We start from the raw sequence: 16,790 nt of genomic DNA, 5'->3' as shown, positions 1-16,790 counted from the left end.
AAAACAAACAAACAAACAAACAAACAAACAAAAACCCTTTCTTGTCGTCCAAGTTAATGTCAGTCTCTTAAAATAGAAAATCCTGACCAAAAAAGTGGTGGAAAGCTCATGGCAGTAGCTTCTCTGAAGTTCTCTTGATTCAAAGCAAATAAATTGATTAGATAATCTAATAATCTGTGAATGGCACTGAAGCTGAGGGGGAGGGTAAAGTATAATCAGGTACACGCTTGAAATGTGTCAGACCAAAGACAACATCGTACATCTACGTTAAGGGTAAAAAGCCATGCTGGGATATGTGGCTTTTGTTTTTCTCCATTTTATGTTACAAGAATTTTTTTAGAAAACACAGGAGGAAATAACTGTTATAGCCTTGCTGTAAAATCAGAAGATTAAACTGCTGCATTTCATCCTGACAGCACTCATGCCTTTAGATACTGGATGGATGTTGGTATAACACAAGAAAAATGGTAGCCCTTTTACTGCTGAGGTGCTCTGGTACAATTGTGACATTTTCCTTTGAAACCCAAACATTGGACAGATTTTTTTTTTTTTGGTGGGTGGGGGGAACAAAAAAATGTTGGTTCATTTCTTTCTCTGCAAACAAACAGTATTTTCAATAGAACTTCTGTTTTTGCTTCTGGTACACATTTGCTTTTTTGGCAAGGCATGAGCAGCACTCTAACTCTGCATCTAGAGCAGAACTCCACATTGGACAAAGAACATGGTTTTGTTGTTTGATATTCTCACAAAGTCCTTGTGGACTTTATACACAGGGATGTGGGCTAGGCTCCAAGAAGAAGGCATTTTTTCATTCAAGCCAAAGATCTTTTAAAGCCTCTTATTTGCAGTTAAGGGGATTGCTTCTTTTGGAATGCAATCTTCTTTTTGATATGCAAGCATGTGAGGGTAACTCCACTATTCTGGTGTATTTGTAACAATGCATAATATTTTGTAAAGCAATTAAGCCCCGTAACTGAATGCTGAATCAAAATTTATTTCAATCTTCTGAGTATGAGTGGCTAGCAACAAGAGCAATTACACTGGGAGCTGAGGTAAATGACACTAATTCACTGAGGCACATTTCCAACCTGAATTGCACACCAAACCTGTTTCTACGCCCCCACCTCATACAAGCACGTTGCACAATTATTGCATGTAATGTACTGTTCTGTAAAAAGGGCAAGAATTATTCAGAGAAATAGGCTGAGAAGGAAGAGCGCTGTGCTCTTCATTCCTTTGGCTGATAAGAAAGTGTATCTCATAGTCTGTCTCTGCCTTTTCTTTTTCTAGCAGTAGCTTCAACGGGCCAGGACCTCGTGCAAGCCAGTTGTTGAACTCCTTTTGTGTGCCTGTCGGTCATTCTGACAGTCAAGCTACTTCCATGCACTGACATCTTCTGAAAAACCATTCCTATACAGAAGATGTAATCCCATCAGTGAAAGAACCATAAAAATCCCTTGAAAATCCCTGTGATATAAAGGTCTCTGTCAAAAATAGGAAGTGCAGGCCATAATAATAAAAATAGAGTAAATTTAAATATGAGTCATTGAAAAAGTTCCTGTAAATTACAGTTGATGTGGCCTCAGTTTGCACTGAATAAGTCTATGAGAAAGTTGTCCTTACATTCCCAGCAGATTTGTCAGCAGCTGTGACAGAGCTTCTGCATGTTCCAGCCCCGGGAGGCTTGAGGTCGACGTTGGGATTGGGTCTTGAGTGGAGTCCTTTCATTGTAAACTCCCTTCTCTTAGTGGATGTATTCTGGAGCCACCACATGCTTTTACCTGTGTATAGGTCAGACATAATTTCATCGAGGTTTGTTTTAGTGCTCTCAGGAGGTAAAACGGTGCCATATTGTACACTTCAAAGTTCAAATATGTCATTTTTTGCTGTCCATGTTGTACAGGTATTTATTTCACACCTTTTCTTACATTAATTTTAAAATGATGATGTGTTATTTTTAAAGGTGAATTTATCACTGTTGATTACTTTTAAGAATCATTTGAATTCCCCCCTCCAAGATGAAGAATATCAGAATAATAAAGTAATAAATATCTTCTGAATACCATTCAATCAATGCACTATGGAAAGTTCTTCTCGTGATGCCATATCTGTAGCAAGCTAGTTAAAGTATTAAAGCCCATTTTTGTCACAAGGCCTTAATGGTGAAATCAGTTGTATCTGTGCTAAAACTGTATTCAGTGCCTTCTAACTTTTGCTACATTTTGGCCTGTGCCACAGATGTTTTTGAAATTACACATTTAGTATAGATCATTTTCATTTGCCTGTTTATGAAAGAGTCAGAAGTTGCAACCAGAAGTCTGGTATTTTTCTTATATATCCTAAGTCAATTTGATTGCAGAAATAGGAGGTGAGGACATGCAGGCTGATGCCTGATTACTGGATTACTCGAAGGCATTAGTTTGTTCTTTTTTGTCAAATATGTTTTAACACGTAGATGCTGCAATTATATAATTCCACCTGATAAATCTTTTATGATTCATTTACTAATTTTCTAGATATGTGTGATACAGAGAAGGGAGAATAAATTAAAAGACACAGGTAATGAAAAAAATAATAACATAGATCAAGATAATAGTGTCAGAGTTAACCTGTAAGTGGCCATTTCTCTATTATCGTGTCAGTCTGTGACATCTTCTGTAATCACCCAAAGTACTGCTACATAACTTAGTGTCCTGTATTTCCTTTCGGTACAGTGGCAGAGATATTTGTCTCTAGTGGTAGAGATAACTAACTGTTGTTTGTCAAGAGTTGTTTGTCACCATGCCTCTGCTGTGTCTAATACATTTGTGTAATGTTGCTCTATAGTAGTTGCTGGAAAAAAAAAAAAAAAAAAAAAAAAAAAGTGATGCAATAGCTCATCACAGTGGTCCATCAATATAAAATTTTCTATCTTGTTAAGCTAAAGAAATCGTTGCAGGAAGCACAGCCGAAAGCACGACAGACACCAGTATAGTCAGATCATGCTCCATTTTATTGCCCGAATAGCCTAACTTTTATAGTGAACTTAACAGGGGCGGACAGTGTTTCACACAAGATTATTGGTCAAAAGCACTCAGACAAACAACTACAAGAAAACAACCCCACCTGCAAGAAAACAACCCCCTTGTGATTAGCAGTCACATAGACCTTGTCCTTGAAGCCAGCTACTGGTAACAGTATTTTTCTGAATTCCTCAATTGGGCGATGTGGGAACACTGTCATGGGAACTTCTCATAGTTGCCCTGGTAGCTTGGTTTGCTCAGCTACAGCAAGCCATGGGATTTTTGCTGATTCAAAAAATCCCTCAACAAGAAATTAATTAAACTTTTAGTTAAAATACTTACAAGAGCTTTTTCAAATAGATGCAATTACCTTAATACTGAAATATTACTGTTTCGACAGCAGTACGAAAGAACTGGAAAGGGATCCAAAGCACTTGGTTCATCTGACCTGAAAAGTAAAAAGTAGCTAGCACACAGTGTACTGCACAGCAGTATCAAGGGACGTATGTAGCTGGGTATATTTTGGCCTTGGACTGGCAAAATCTCTATTCTTGCAAAACAAGTCGTGGCATTTTTCTTATCTACATGAAACTTGCAAGACAGCAAATGTGCTAAACAATATGAAAAAAATAGTGTGTTGACACTCATCCTGGTGACACCAACACGGCTGCAGACTGTGCTCACATTTACACAAAGCAACTACTTCTCACTGCATGGGAATTAGAAGAGAAAGGGGGAAAAAAATATCTGCTTTCGCTTTCTTCTCACCCTACTCCCCCCATTATTATTTTTTTTCCATCATGCAAGCCCTGCTATAAACAGAACCAGATCCAGCAATCATTTATTACTTGAGTAATTCCTACGTTACAAGGATTGATCAAGAGAGTTTTTGTTACATAAGTAGCCTGCAGCGTTCTTCCTCAGTAAGAGAAAGTTTTCCCTTACATACATATAGTTTGATGAATACCTAAAGTTTCAAGCATATAGCTTGTTTGTCTGTTTGTTTGCCATAATGAATTGTATGCATTTAGATTTTGGAACGAATGTGAGCTAGATGAATTTTTTGGCAGTCGCATAATTTTAACAGGCTTTTTCTTTAGTAGGTTGAAGAATCTTGTCTGGTTGCTGGAGAGCTCCCTCTAGTGGTGAATTTTCCAGGTAGCTCTTAGCAAGCATTCCTGTCCAGAGGCACGCAGTTGAAACTTTACCTACCCTATCTATTACTGGTAATGATGTGCAGAAAAAAGAAGAAGCCACGACAGCAGTTGCTAGAAATATTTTTTTTTTATTGGCTGTTCACCTTTCTCACATAGAAACCTATTAGGTTGGCATGGATGCAAATATAAATTGGTATTTTGGGGGGATATCTGTAAATGAGCCTGCATAAGAAAAATTTTAAGCACTAGAAGTTCTAGAAAAAAAATAAATGTTAATTTGCTGTGACCAAATGCATGATATGAAGGATCTATGCAATAGAAGGGTGTGTGTTTACTAAATCACTTTACAGTTCAGAACTCAGGTCGTCTCCCATGCTACAGGAGCACAAATGGCTTGAAAAAATAAGTTCAGAACATCCTCCCTTCCCCCAAGTCCCTACATTTTGTTCCTCACCTGTGAAAAAATGCAGATCTACAGCATCAGGGACTGAAGCAGCAGCAACAAATCCTGCAAACCTCTTTTGCAATGTGGTGGAGTCACTGGAACCAGCTCTTTATGTCTCCTAGGAGAGAGGCTGAGTCACACTTTTTGGTACCTCTGCATCAAAGGAGTGTGGAGGTTGCTTCTAAACATACAGACAGTGCAATGATTTCCTGTGGTTGAAGTTAAAAGGCTGAAGATGGCTTGTCCAGATCTTCCAAGCTAAAGTAAATCATACTGTTTTAGAATAAAAATTAAAATGAGGTAATAGCCATAAAGTGCAGCTATATAACAGTGCCATGAATCAGGTAAAATAGTCAGAAAAGTAAGGTGGGTTACAGGGGAATATAGTAAGATTGGTTTTGTGTATATGTGTCTTGTGCATTCTGAAATACTGTTTAAATATAGTTGGACTCATAGAGTTGCAATGATCAGATAGCTTGCTTCATCAATAAAATATTTAGTCCTAATAAAGTATTTAGTCATATATCATCAGAAACAGGTAACAGAATACTTGAAAACAAACAACTCAGATTCAGGCAATTTTTGAAAACTAGGGCTGGATTCAGATCCTATGGTGCTGACCAATATCAGGATTTGGGCTTGTTATTTTCTGATCTTTTTTTAGAAGAGGTTGAAGTAATGCAGTGGTATGTACTTATGTGACCTTTTAATGAAAGTATGTGCAAATATTTATTAAATGAAATAACAAAAATGAGTAAGAGTAATATAATTGTCAGAACGTAAATGATACATTTTTATATATACATGCAAATTACCTTAAAAACAACCTGTTTCAAACAACTGTTAATAACAACAACTGACTTTTCTTTGAAATTTTTGAAATCTATGTAGATCTTCAGTTTGCTTTCCAGTAAAATCTACACTAATTTATTTGATGTTTGCATGTGCCTTTTGACACCCACACATAAGAAATTTGATATTCATTTATCTTAATCCATAAAGTTGTAGTTCTGAGATTCATAAAACATTTAGATGCCAATTTAGCTGTATTTTAACAATAAGTTTAGGTATTTTACCATTCCTATACTTTATAAGAGAAGTGAAGATACAGATTTGATACATAGGCACTTTGAGCAAACAAGATTTCTTAAAGTCAAATTATGAATAAGATTTCTGTTCCTCTTTTAAAGCCTCTATCTTTCCAATGAGAAAATTCACTTGTCGTCAGTCCAGGGCTGGGGAATTATTTCATTATAGACAAATCAAGAAAAATATATGATAATACTTTTTTGTGTAAAATCCCAAGTAATATCATACAAATTCATGGCAGCAGAAGTAGACTCTTTTCAATCTGCTTTAATTGAGTAACCATAGTGTCTGTGATGCCTCAATGAAAAATAAACTTTTGTTCTCTTTTTAGGAGTTTATGATTCATAGCAGAAACATTCTTGTATTCACTACCAGTGTTTAAACATAATAGCTGGACTATTTAGAAGTAAATTCCTATGGAAATAAAAATTACTGCATGCCAATGTATCCTGTGTGCTCTGGGTTTTCCAGAACACATGCCCAGTGCATAAGTGAGCATGGGTGTATCAGTTGTCAGAATGTCAAAAGACACTCAGCACTGTCTGTCTCCAGCACACTGCATGTGCACCTATGCAGCAGATGCCTAAACCTTCCAGCCTATTCATTCTCACTGATGTCATACCAAGCACTCAAAAAGAATTGAGGCTGTATGAAAATGGGAGTGATTAGCCAACCACCATCTACAACCAGACTTAAACTTAACCCAGTTTAGATACAAGCTTGCTTTAAACACATCTGCTGATTTTAAACTAGTTTATATGGCAGTCTACAGCCCAATCTTTCAGGAAGGAAAAGACTACAGAGCCTAAGCTTAAATAATAGCAATTTGGAGATAGTGGCCAGTTTGTGTAATAAACCATCTTTTAATTCTCCATTTTAATTTTAATTAATTTTATTTCTCCATTTTTAGGTCTCAATAACACACCAAGCATCCTCATACCAAGCAGATGTTCCTCTAGGTTCACCACTGGCAAAGCTACGCAGGCCCATGTGATGGAGCAAGATAAGCAAAGCAGGTCCCGCGGCAACACCCAGATACATCCACAGTCAGACAAGTCTGTAGTCACAAAGCAGTGCTGAGGTCAAGCCAGTTGGCTGGCACAAATACACAACTGGGGCACTGTCCTGGTTTCAGTTAGAACAGAGTTAATTTTCTTCCTAGTAGCTGGTAGAATGCTATGTTTTGGCTTAGGATGAGAAGAGTGCTAATAACGCCCCAATGTTTTAATTGTTGCAGAGCAGTGCTTACACCAAGCCAAGGACATCTCAGCTTCTTGCTCTGTCCTGCCAACAGGCAGGCTGGGGGTACAGCAAGAGCTGGGAGGGGACAGACCCAGGACAGGTGACCCAAACTAGCCAAAGGGGTATTCCATACCATCTGACGTCATGCTGAACAACATATAGGGGTGGCTAGCCAGGGGAGGGGGCCGGACTGCTCGGGGTTAGGCTGGGCATTAGTCAGTGGGTGGCGAGCAATTGCATTGTGCATCACTTGTTTGTACACATTATTAGTAGTAGTACTATTATCATCATTGTTATTATTAATTGTTATTATTATTATTGTTATTATTATTTTCCTGTCTTATTAAACTGTCTTTATCTCAACTCACGGGCTTCACTTTCCCATTTCTCTCCCCCATCCCAGAGAGGGAGGGGAGAGGGAGAGCAAACGGCTATGTGGTGTTTAGCTGCCAGCCGGGTTAAACCACGACAGGCGCAAGCACAGCTGGGGGTTAGAGCTGGAGCTGAAAGGCCTCTTCCAAGAGAAGAGGAGAAGAAGCCCTTAGCATGGCTTCTCGCAGCTGTCTAACCCAAGGTGACAAAGCTACATCTCATCAGTGCCAGCCTCCAGCACCAGCAGTCAGACCCCTGTGGATTTACTGGCAAATTTGGAGTGTTTGGTTCTTTAGCCATAATTAAAATAAGCTAATTTATTTCCCCAACATATACTCTCTCTCTCTCTCTCTCTCTCTTTTTTTTTTTTTTCTTCTTGAGTGTAAAAATACATGCTTCTTCATGTGTACAAGAATGGCAGTGTTGCTTTGTCTTAAATGCTTTACATTCCTGGTGTTGATACAAGTATGAGCACTTGTATCCCACTTCAGTCCCAGAGCTATGTGGTAGAGGAAGAGTAAGAGCAGTAGAACCAGTCCTCACGAACTATTCATTTAATTTTGAGATGGACCTGAATGACAACATCTAAAATTTCAACATAGAGTTTTACACCCACAGTTCACTTTTGTTCATCTCTCTGTTTTTGCTGTGGACCATTTTAAGTGTAAGGAGCAGCTTCATGACTTGAGCTGTAGCCTTGGGCTGAAATTCAGAAATCCAGCAAATCCTGCTGTGATGAGGCTTAGTGTCAGTCCTTACCTAAACACAACTTCCCTTGATTGCAGTGAGTGTTCCTTAAGAATGGATTTCAGAAGTATGCCCAAAAATAGGAATGAAGAACATTTAGGCTATAGCTACAGTTCCCCTTATTTATTCAAGCATTCCTAGGGCATGATGACATTTTCAGAACTAGCACCCAGTTATATGTATTTTTGGAAAAAAAATCAAGACATTCTTCAACAGAGGATAAGAATGTGTTGCTCTCCCAGTCCAATTTGCCTGAAGTATGTATGATGAAAGGAAACCACTTCTGGATTATCCATTTTATTTCTTCAAGCAAACGCTTCAGTCAATGAGATCTTTCTATTTGAGAAGGCTTTTACTGAAGCTGCAACATTCCTGGCATTTTGCAGCACTTCCTTTTTTTCTCTGGGATCCTAGGAGTTTCACAAGGACCATGCTCTCTGGATTTCAGTGGGTCAGACTACAAGGGTGATATTTTCCCTCTTTGGTACAATGTAATTGATATCTTGATGCTGCTTCGAGAAACGTTAATTTGAGCCTAGAGAATGAAACAGATAGGCTATGCCTACACTGTGTTCGAGGTTATTCTATCCATGTTCATGCTGCAGAGTGCTTCCAGACTATTACAGGGATGTCCACACATGAGGATACGCTACAGGTATGTCAAAAAAAGATGACACATCTTTGGGTTTTGAAAGCATTTTTGGAGTATTTATGCAACCTCATGCATTTGAAGATGTAAGCGCATGCAAAACAGAAGCTGTCTCCAAGCCACCATTTCTGGAAACATGAGATTTATGTGGTTTTGTGACCGTGTTCCTGGTCAGGCCCAAGAGCAAATATTTTTCAAGAAAAAAATACTTTTGCTGTCCTTACTAACATAAGCTATACCCAAACAGAGGCTATCACAGTCAGCTCTAGAGAACAATGCTGAGTTGATTTGGTCCCTGTTCTTCTTCAGAAACCACCCAAAACCTAAACTATGCCTCCCACTGTCCGGTTTTAGAGTATCTTGCAGATACTTAGAAATCTGGCACCTATCAGCCAGTTGGCCACCCGTGTGTGTGTTAAACAAAGCACCCAGGCACACTGTGCTACTGCTGCAGGCTCTGCGGCAGCATCTTGCTAGGCAGTGCTTGGCATCCCAGGGTTTGGTAGTCAGTCAGTTGGCATTGGAGGAAGGTCTGCAGCTATGGGTGAAAGCCAGGGTGAAAGCCAGCATGAAAGCATAGGTATAGCTGCTGTGGTTGTCTGCCACCAGCGTGACTTTTTGCTTGTTATCATAGGCACAAGGCAGACTCTGCACCCACTGGTCACCAAGCACTTAGACCTTCTGGAGCTGGCATGTGGAATGAGGTCCTCTCTTGTGTCTCATGGACAGTGTGGTCAGCAGAGCAAATGAGGGGGAACACCCCATCTGTGTGGCAGAAAATGTGAAGAAGCATATCACGGGTGAAGGTATATGCTGGTGGTGCAGGCTGTGGCATGGTCCTGTTGCCATACATTGTCCCAGCAGCAGTGCTCTTGAGACCAGATTGGCCTAGATCTCCTGGCTGTGCATACTGGTGGGCGCTGCCAGAAGGATACTGTGCTGGCTTCACTGGGTTACTCTCTCTCAATGCCTTGGACTGTACAGAAACAGTGAACAGTGGGGAGTCAGGGCTTCTGGCAGTGCACAGTGTGATTACGTGATGCAGCTCAGACCACAGAACCTGTACCACAAAATATAGTTGCAGGTAGACTCCACACCTTCCCTGCCAAGACATGTTCATTGCATGAAAATCCAAGAACAGAATTATCGCAGAAAGTTTTCCTGAGATGTAATTTTTTCCAGAAATCCATGTAAAAAAATAATATTTTTCATTAAGAGGCACCCCCCATCAAAAGATAACGCAGACAGTATCATACAGAACTATGCAGTGGCTATGTAATCCTCGCTTGAATCCAGACTGTCTTTATTGACTTCAAAACATGTCTGTAATCTCTCTTTTCCAGCGTATGGATCTCAGTAGGTGTTTTGCCTGAAAAGTTGTACAACCATGGGCCTTCTGAGAGTAATCAAATCAAAACTCAACATATGGTTTCAGCATAAAACTGTTACAGATAGTTTAAGTATCTTCTAGCTTTAATTAATTAAGTTTAACTGCCATTACTCAGTCTTATTTAATGTACCAGCATTGTAGTTTAATTGCAGATTGACTTTCTGTCCATAACCACTAACTAGCAGTTGTTTTTAAGAGTCCTGTTTTTCTCCCACACTGACTTTTATCCCACACTGATAAAAGTCCATTATACAATAAAATCTGGCTTAATTTCAAATGACTTCTGGTCACTGCATTTTATTTCACATCAGCAGTCATAAATACAGAGTTGATCCTGCAACAAGGAGAAAATCAGATATTAAATTAATACACCATAGCTTTATACAGAGTAATCTCATTACTCTGAGGTATGGCATTTGCAGTTGGTAGTAGATTCATAATACACACTACCACTCTCAGGAAATAAATCAAAAGCCTGGCATGAATATTATTACTTTTATCTTTACCTTGTGGCTAGAAAAAAATGAGCTTCCTGTCACTTTTATTAGTATGCCCTATCTATTTAGGCAGTGCTGAAGGTGAGGGTGGAAACAACATTTACATGATAATGGTCTTTAAAAACGTTTTCATTCCCTCCTATAAATGATTTTTTAAGATAGAAGGGGAAAAGTGCATTTTGTTCACAGACAGTAACAGAATTGTGGATTGCACAATGTGGCATTAAAGCTACCTCTGTGCTGTAACCCTCCATAGACTATGCTGAGATACAAAATGAATTGGCTTGGGGCTGTGCTTGTACAGGTTTCTGGTTTGGGAACTAGTAGTTTGGGGCTATGTCAGGAATCTGCACGGTGTGTTAGATAAGTAACCTTGGACCTTTTTGCCTATCTTCATCTGTGGGCTCTTTGCCACTGTGTGTTGTTTCGGACAGTTTTGTTTTGTTTTGTTTTGTTTTGTTTTGTTTTTAATTTGCACGTACAGTACTTCAAGCAGCAGCCTTGTGTCCCATGTCTGAGTCTTCTCTGCAGCACAGTAAGAGAAACACAGGAAAACTTAGACAATGTCAGGCAGGTTAGATCCTCTCAGATACAAGAAATATGTAGTTATCTCCATTCTGAAATTGCCACAGGCCTGTTTGGTCCCTGGAAATGTTCCAGCTACCTTAAGAGTTGCACTAACTTGTACCATAATTGCTGTTTCCCATAGGCCTTTTCAGCATTATGCATGAGAAGTACTGAAGAACATATTTCACAGAATCACACAATCACAGAATTTCTAGGTTGGAAGAGACCTCAAGATCATCGAGTCCAACCTCTGACCTAACACTAGCAGTCCCCACTAAACCATATCACTAAGCTCTACATCTAAACGTCTTTTAAAGACTTCCAGGGATGGGGACTCCACCACTTCCCCGGGCAGCCCATTCCAATGCCTCACAACCCTTTCAGTAAAGAAGTTCTTCCTAAGATCCAACCTAAAACACCCCTGGCGCAACTTAAGCCCATTCCCCCTCGTCCTATCACTGGGCACGGTGGAGAATAAAACATCCCCCACGTCACTACAGCCTCCTTTAAGGTATCTGTAGAGAGCGATAAGGTCACCCCTGAGCCTCTTTTTCTCCAGGCTGAACAACCCCAGCTCTCTCAGCCGCTCCTCATAAGACTGGTTCTCCAGGCCCCTCACCAGCTTGGTCGCCCTTCTCTGGACTATCTCGAGCACCTCGATGTCCTTCTTGTAGCGAGGGGCCCAAAACTGAACACAGCACTTGAGGTGCGGCCTCACCAGAGCCGAGTACAGGGGGACAATCACTTCCCTAGCCCTGCTGGCCACACTGCTTCTTATGCAAGCCAGGATGCTTTTGGCCTTCTTGGCCACCTGAGCACACTGCTGCCTCATATTCAGCCGACTGTCCACCATCACTCCCAGGTCCTTCTCTGCCTGGCAGCTCTCCAACAACTCGTCTCCCAGCCTGTAGCTCTGCTTGGGGTTATTGCGCCCCAGGTGCAGGACCCGGCACTTGGCCTTGTTGAACTTCATGCACTTGACCTCAGCCCATCGGTGCAGCCTATCCAGATCCTCCTGCAGAGCCTTCCTACCCTCGAGCAGATAGACATACACACCTAACTTGGTGTCAGCTGCAAACTTACTGAGGGTACACTCGATCCCCTCATCCAGATCATCAATAAAGATATTAAAGAGAACTGGGCCTAGTACTGAGCCCTGGGGGACGCCACTAGTGACTGGCCTCCAACTGGACTTGACTCCATTTACCACGACTCTTTGGGCCCGGCTATCCAGCCAGTTTCTAACCCAACGAAGCGTGTGCCAGTCCAAGCCAAGAGCAGCCAGTTTCTTGAGGAGAATGCTGTGGGAAACAGTGTCAAAAGCCTTGCTGAAGTCAAGGTAGACCACATCCACCCAGGCCTTTCCCTCATCCACCCAGCGCGTCACTTTGTCATAGAAGGAGATCAGGTTAGTCAAGCAGGACCTGCCTTTCCTAAACCCTTTCATAAAACCTGCATTTCATAAACCCATCTTTGCCACACATCAGACTGCTTTCATGCTGTCTTACTCAGTGAAAGGTCCTTAGTAAATACTGCCAGCCTCGTCATTTCATTAGTTAGGAAAACCTCTTGTGGTTTATGTGTTCTCAGGAACGTGAAGAAAAGTAAAAGGGGAGAGAGTGACAACCATAATATATTAATGAAATCTACTCAAACAGAAGTCCCTGGTCCTCCTCCTGGGCCTGGAATGAGAGTTCTTCCAGCAAATCGCTTCTGTCCTATATTTAAGACAGGTCTATTAGTGTGTAATTGCTTCAATTATTACCTAGTTTAACTAGCATTTACGAAGTGTTCCTAAATCTTTGCAGAGACCCCTGGAAATACCTATAGTAATATAACAGGTATTACAGAAATACAACCACACCCTCAATGTCCCTCACTGAGCAAGTAGAAGCTGGAGAAAAATTGAAGTTGACTTAATTGGGACACCTTCAATGTGATGCTTTTTCACAACAAGTATTCTGAGTCATTACCTCAGCTTGCAATGATTGCCCAACAGTCCTCCATTCTTTGCAGCATTCCCTTTGCCATTTCCTAAAGTGACAACATTCCCAATTCCTCTGTTTCTCTGCATGTAATCTGGCTAATGTGCTATTCTCAGACATGATTTATTATTATGTGTGAGTACATGAGGAAATAAGAGGGGAAGCAAGTTGGACCAAACTTTGTATTTGCTGATGACAAGATACAGTGTTGGCATGCTGCCCTAGCTCCAGAGTGTAAATTGCTGGGTACAACTGCAGCACTTTTGAAAAGAAGCCTGAAGGCTTCCACTTCCTTTTTTTTTTTTTTTTTTTTTTTTTTTTTTCTCTTAAACAGTACATCACAAGTAAAATTTTCACTCTCTCACTGAGCTGTTTTTTGGACACAATGGGTATGTATTTAGACCATATGTGAGTTCTGTACAAACAGGCATGGTTACCGTTCAATCACTGCACAAATTTCTGGGCAATAAAAGAGAACATTTAAATAATTAGCATATAAGCACTAAGTGTGTTGTATGAAAATCATATTGAATCATCTACATAGTAAAGAAAAAAATTATTCAGCTGTTTCATCCCTGAAAATAGGTACCTCATTAATGACTGATAAATTACCATGCCAAACAGGTAATACTGGTGAGATTGAACTGGAAAAAAATGACAGTCATGAGATAAAGCAAAACATGCCATGGGAAAATGAACTGATCTGCTATGATGACTCACATTCAGCTAACCAATCTGAGTGTAGTCTTTGAACTCTATTAAAAGTGGAAGACACAGATGCTAGAAATAAATGTAGACATAGAGGTGGAGACAGAATATACAAAAACACAAGCCTGAAATTAGACAGATGCATGCATATCTGGTGTTACCCATAGTTACAGAAACGTGAAGGATTCTGCCAGTAAATAAGCTGTTAGTCTGCACATACTTACTTAAGACACCGTGAAATTCACTTGCTGTCCCAGAGTGACTTCAAGGACAATTTTATGTCAGTTATGCCTAGTCATTGTCAAACACCTAGCTAAGTAGCTTGTAGGTAACGCTGGCTGATTGCAAAAGTGGCTGCTGATAAACCTGTCATGCCTGCATGAAGAATGGATAGTAATTAAACACTCATTTAGACATAATATTTGAAGCAAGAATATAATATCTTGTATTTCTTGAAATATCTTATTTGTGCACGTCCACATCTCTGTATCTGGAAGTAGAGGAAACAGTGTTAAGCTGCCAGGCTTGCTGGTTTGAAAGGAATGCTACATCACAGTTCATACCAATCAGCATGAATGAAAGAAATGTTGCATACACAATTCTGATGAATATCTATCTGATTTCACAGAGAAAAACATTACAGTTAAGAAAATTGATTTTTTTTTTTCCCCTAAAAGTGACTCATTACACACATTTCTGTTTGCCCACATGTCATTAAGAACTTCCAGGAACATCAGAGAGAATGCAAGGGAGACAAACCTGGGAATTCAAGAGGTGAGCACTAGGGATAATCTCCTGAGTTTTGCAGAGCATAATTTGCATGATGAATTCCTTGCAGTAACATTTTACCTGCTGGTATTAATCAAGGTATGTCCAGATACATCATGCCAGGATGAATCATATATGTGACAACTAGTGGACTAGAATCTGCCCTAATGTATATAACTTCTGCAAAGGCGTTGTTGGCTGAAATGCAGTCCCCTAGCACAAGCTGGCTCATCCAGTACCTCAGACTCTCTCCTTTAATATCTGAGTCAGACTCCGTGATGTCCTGCGGTTGTCCTACAATGATTAAAAGCAGCTCTAGTCGCATTTATCTCCTTTTATGGAAAAAAAAAAAAAAAGAAAAGAAAAAAAAAAAAAAGAAAAGATTTAGAAAAGGACATGTACTATAAGAATGCCCTTGATTAAACCATCTTCTCCTTCACTTTTTCCATGCAGTTCAAGCACTCTGCTAATGCTGCATTTTGCTGCCTGCCTGCACCACAAATGTCCATGTACAGCCAGTAAAACAATCAAATAGATTAAACCGCATTTTTTGCATCTTACTTTTTGAAGTCTGTGCCAGTCTGAGCTTGGATTTCCTTTCTCCTTTGAACATTGCAAAGCAAGCATTTTTAGGAGGAATACTCTGGCAGTGCTGTTGGCAAATCCTGTTGCCATTTCTTCGTCCCCAGATTTTTTTGGCTGAACGAAACTTTGCAAAAGAGCTGTCTGTGCTGGCTTTTGTTACATTATGCAACAGAAACCTTGTTCTGATTCATTACCTTTGGAATGTGTGAGATAAAATGATCACTAACTGTGATCACTGTGGCAGTTAGTGAGGCACTCAAGGAGCCCATGCCTCCCAGGAGAGGGTACGTGGTTAGTTGTGCTTTGTTAACATATGAATGTCTGGAGCCCATTCTTCCCCAGAACACACAACTGGCTTTGTTAACACCATCCTGGTTTTCCTCACTTCTTCCCCATCTTCCAAGCAGTGTGTAAGTCTGGTCTCTGCAGCTGCCAGGCAGAGAGCAGGGGCAGAGGGTGATGCTGCCCAGGAGACTCTCCCTGCAGTCATGGTTAATAAAGCTGGTGCCTGACCTCTCTTACATCACACTTGTGTTGTTACGTGCTTGGCGTCCTGATATACTCTGTCAGAATTTTATATTTGCTTTTAAACAGGCAGCAGGACTAGATAGGTTATTTGGATCCAGTCAGAGCCTTGTCTGCAACTTCTTTGCTTCTTCTGAACTTCTTTCATACAACATCTTTTCTGCATTCCCCCATTTTAGCAAGATCATCACTCTTGAAACTCATAGTCAAAAGATAATGATGATAAAATTTTCAGGATTACCTTTTGTCACCAGAAGATTATGAGTATCAAAATGGGGAGGCACCTGAATGATAAAGTGGCATGATCAGAAACTACAGAATAAAATCTTGCCTCAGTGAAATATCTGTACACAGAATTTGTTAACAGAAAGCAAGCATATAATAGCGAAAGGATTAATGACACGGACTCCCGATGGCTCTTGAACAGGAGACCTTTATTGCAACTTTTCTCCACTACATACACTTTCCCCACAGCCCTATATGCTGTTCATGTGCCTGTATCTGTTACACAATTGGTCAGAGAGCCTTAGGCATGGCGCCTCAAGACAGTCAGCAATTGGCCACTGTGCAAAGCTCAGCTTTAACACTGCAGCCAAGTTATTTATCTCAACCTTGCTCAAGTTCTTGTTTCTACCACTTACTTCCTTATTATTTCTAGTTCAGGGACATATAAAACAACACAAGGCTACTTGCGAATTCCTTCCTCTCATAATAGGATACCAGAATTCAGTGAAAACTTTTCTGTCCAAAAATCCTAGACAAAATATATGAAGCATGCAGAAAAGCCAGTTATGTACTGAAAGCAAATTTGGCTTTTAGAAATACTTTTTGCAAAACTGTAGTGCCTACATATACACAGTGGTTGTTTAGGAAAAAAAGAAAAAAAAAAAAAAAGAGGAAAACTGGGGACACCTAATAATCTGTCTACACCAACATTAAATATGTCAGTGACCTTGGAAGTGCTTAAATACGGCTAACTTGTTTATGCTGCATTATTTCAAACATTTTAGGGGAAAGATGTTTTAAACTGGTTCCTTTAGACACTAGCATAAATCTGTTGAA

The 16,790-nt window shown here is 40.1% G+C and overlaps 1 protein-coding gene and 1 long non-coding RNA gene across 5 annotated transcripts in view; one reads left to right on the top strand and one right to left on the bottom strand.

Annotated features, from left to right (window-relative positions):
- LOC137850541 (transmembrane protein 170B) overlaps positions 1-7,184 on the top strand; it is a 79,898-nt gene extending 72,714 nt beyond the window's left edge. For all 3 annotated transcript variants that reach the window (XR_011092603.1, XR_011092600.1, XR_011092596.1), the window contains one exon: positions 6,604-7,184. The gene's annotated coding sequence lies outside the window, so the exon portion shown is untranslated. The remainder of the gene's footprint in view (positions 1-6,603) is intronic.
- Positions 130-14,939, bottom strand: LOC137850544 (uncharacterized). Of its 2 annotated transcripts, none has more exons than XR_011092609.1 (3): positions 14,700-14,939; positions 4,614-4,722; positions 130-3,450 (listed from the first exon to the last, which is right to left on the bottom strand). It is a non-coding gene; the product is annotated as an uncharacterized lncRNA (long non-coding RNA). The 2 variants fall into 2 exon arrangements; XR_011092608.1 differs by lacking the exon at positions 14,700-14,939 and having other exon boundaries at positions 130-1,781; positions 3,373-3,450; positions 4,614-6,606.
- Between the last annotated feature and the right edge of the window lie 1,851 nt (positions 14,940-16,790).

Source organism: Anas acuta, chromosome 2 (assembly GCF_963932015.1).
Source record: "Anas acuta chromosome 2, bAnaAcu1.1, whole genome shotgun sequence".
NCBI classification, from domain to species: Eukaryota; Metazoa; Chordata; class Aves; order Anseriformes; family Anatidae; genus Anas; species Anas acuta.
This window is presented reverse-complemented; position numbering and strand designations above follow the sequence as displayed.